Source organism: Elaeis guineensis, chromosome 5 (genome assembly GCF_000442705.2).
Source record: "Elaeis guineensis isolate ETL-2024a chromosome 5, EG11, whole genome shotgun sequence".
NCBI lineage: Eukaryota > Viridiplantae > Streptophyta > Magnoliopsida > Arecales > Arecaceae > Elaeis > Elaeis guineensis.
The window spans coordinates 93,621,748-93,625,113 of NC_025997.2; positions in this window are offsets into that span (position 1 = coordinate 93,621,748).

The following is a 3,366-nucleotide window of genomic DNA, read 5'->3' on the forward strand; positions in this document are numbered from 1 at the left end:
TTTATCTTTTAAAAAATTTTAGCTTTTTCAAGTTTATGTTTACCACTCATATCTTTTTTAGAAAAGAGAGTCTTGTTAGAATAGGGTTGGGTTGTATCCTTCACACGAAAAAATGATTGATCTTCTTTGCAATCTTAACCTTTAGATCCTACTTTGCATAGCTTTCAAACCATAACGAACCACTTCCATCACAGTACAGATCGTGAAGCTGACGTCATGCTTTGAGAGCTATGCAAAACACGATCCAATGGTTAAGATCGCAAAAGAAGATCAATTATTCTTTTGTGTAAAAGATACAATATGAATCCTATTAGAGCTAGGAAGAGAAATCCAACCTGAATTATGCAAGGATAGACCTCACCATTATAAATAAAAATAGTATATCTTGGTTCGAAATATTAATAAAAGAAAAAGGCACTTAAACCTTAGTTTTACATTTTAGGGGTCTTAAAATTTTCCGTCATTCGGTGCCCACTTTGTGATAGTCATCACTCAAAAACGATCATTTAGCAATCATATTTTTCTGTCAGTAAGAGTGCTACTATTTTTGATAACTAATTGTGGCCACTACTAAAAAGTCAATATTTAATGGTCAATTGTTTGTGGATGCTACTACAGTTTTCCTTTAATAGCTACCTTCTTATGGTTGCCACTAAATATTTAACTTTTCATGAGGGCTTATAGTAGCTGCTACTAAAAAGGGTCATTTAGTGGTCACCATTCTTTGACCACTACTAATAGTCTATTATTTAGTGTCCATCACTTTCGAGTTGTCACTAAAAACACCACCTTTTGTAGAAATCACTAATGGCTACCATTGAAGAGAATCATTAGTGGTGACTATGTAGCAGTCGCTTCTAAATATTAAAATTTTTGTGAGGACTGAAAGTAGTTGCCAGTAAATATTCACCATAAAAATATTATATTTAGTGGCCATTTAGTATTGGCCATCACTAAATAAAGAATTTTATGTGGTAGTTGGTTGTGGCCGCTATCAAATATCTTCATTTGATAATCAATATTATTTGGCTGCTACTAAAAGACTTTTTGTGTGGCGACAACCTCCAGTTGTCTCTAGAAATGCTATGTAGTGACTATATTTTTACGGTCACCACTAAAAGTGGTCACTAACACTTTTTTTATTGTAGTATGCATAAGTAGATTTTTAATAAATTAAATGAATTTAAACAAGTTAAATAGATTAAGCGGGTTAGGTCAAACAAGATAGAAAAGTTTAAACATGTTTCAAAGAGGTTAAAAAAGTCTTAACACCTAACTTAGTTATCAAATAGGTCAAAAATCTAAATGGATTAAAGATCTAAACTTGAACCCAATCCATTTGATAAGCAAGTGTAGATGGGTTGACCCGTTTATGGCCCAAACCCATTTAAATCGAATCCAAGCCTACTTAAAGTAGGTTGTTTGTAGGTCGAGTTGATGGGTTAGGTCATAAATTGTCACCTCTAGTTTTGGAAAAGCAGAAAGTGATTGAAGTGTTTGGACCTATCTCTCGCTACTTGACTTCTACTTTATTTGTTTGGTAACCATCTCATCTATCAGGATGCTGAGATGGCACTCCACAACTTTACCATCACTAGGCAAAGATGAGCAGAGCCAAGATTGCTCAGACATTAGGGGTCATATAAGGTTGCTAATGATGGTAGTGTTCAGGATTGTGGGCATAGAAGGTCGAACAGTCATCGGGGAGGTTGGAGTAGATGGTGGCATGCAACTTGGCTGGGCGCATGGAGGGGCTAGCATAGATAGATGCAAGGGTGATGATAGGAGTGTTAGGGTTAATGAGGAGGGGGGCTGGAAGTGGATAAAGAAATTAAAAGAGAAGACATGGTGCAACAATGGCAACTATATAAATAAAATAAAATATAAGAAAAATGTAGAAAAGTAACTAACTATCAACCAATGGTGTATTTATTTTCATATATACTCTCCATGGAAGGACAACTAAGATTCATTTGATAAGTTCTATGAAAATAATACAAAAGTATTGTAGCAAAATTTTGGATTTTTATATAGAACTTAGTTTATCATAGTAGCTTTTGTTTGAGAGACTCTGGTTAGTTCTCTTTTCCAGTTCTATTAAATTTTTTGTTGAATAACAACTACTCTTGGAGCACACTTTGGTTAGCTTCCTCACTAATTGGTTCCCCTTCAATTTTTAGTCTTAAATAACTCGAACTCCATAACTCTAATAACTTGATAATTCTAGGTCTTATCCATCAGGAACAAGATAAAGTTTTATCATTTTTCTTTGAGTCACTTCAAATTTTGAATTTCAAATTGTTTCAAAACATACCTACTCTCAAGATGCTCATAACATCAAGTTACAATATTAAATGTTATAAATTTAGATAACTTCGATCTAACTTACAAATGCTATGTTATTAGTAACATTAACTGTTAAATGACAAATGCAATATTCTTTATACAATTGAAACTATGAAGAAACTACAACTAAACTATAATCATTAAAATATATATATATATATATTATTATTATTATTATTCTATAAAACAATTGATGAGAGGCCTTCCATATTGTTATGACTTATCTATCATATGTTCGAAAAGCAGGGAACTCAATGGATGGCTATTATTGGCCAATTAGGATACTAATCAATAAATTTGATAAATATATACATCTTAGTCTTTTATTTCTCTGCTTGATAATGAACTAAATAGCAGATAAAATTTTAATTGATTCTAGAGTTTGGCGTGCAAATGCATGCTAATGTGGATGGTTAGATGTCCCAATCCAATAAAATAATATTTTATTGTTTATGAAATTTGATTAATGCACTCCTAATTGGATGTGTTTCTATTATTTCTCACTTTTAAAGAAAAAAATTATGAAATATATTATTAGAGTTATGAGTGGGTATAATGGATGACAAATAGAGGATCACAATTTACGAAGATTTATCGGTAATTGAGGTACATGACCTGCTGAGGCCATGTTGGGCATGTATTAGAACAATCTTTTCAATCTTAGTATTGACATTTAAATAGAAATCCAAGTAATTTGTATCATTATTTTATCTTTAATGATTCATTTTTCATTTTTTTACATGTTAGAATATCAAAAATATGCATGAGTAACTAAAGATGCATAAAATAACCTTGCCTCCAACTTACTTCTCTTGCATTTCAAAAACCATGTTCTTATTCTTTGGCCATAAATTTTTTTTTTTTTTTGGTAGGGCAAGGACATAATAATGGTCCATTCAAATTCAAAATGAATAATTTCTGTCCGAGGAAAAGATAAATATGACTCATTTTTCTGCTAAATCCCTTATAAAACCTTGATTAGCACTACTTAGTCCAAAACCAGCGTGTTTTCCGCTCGAC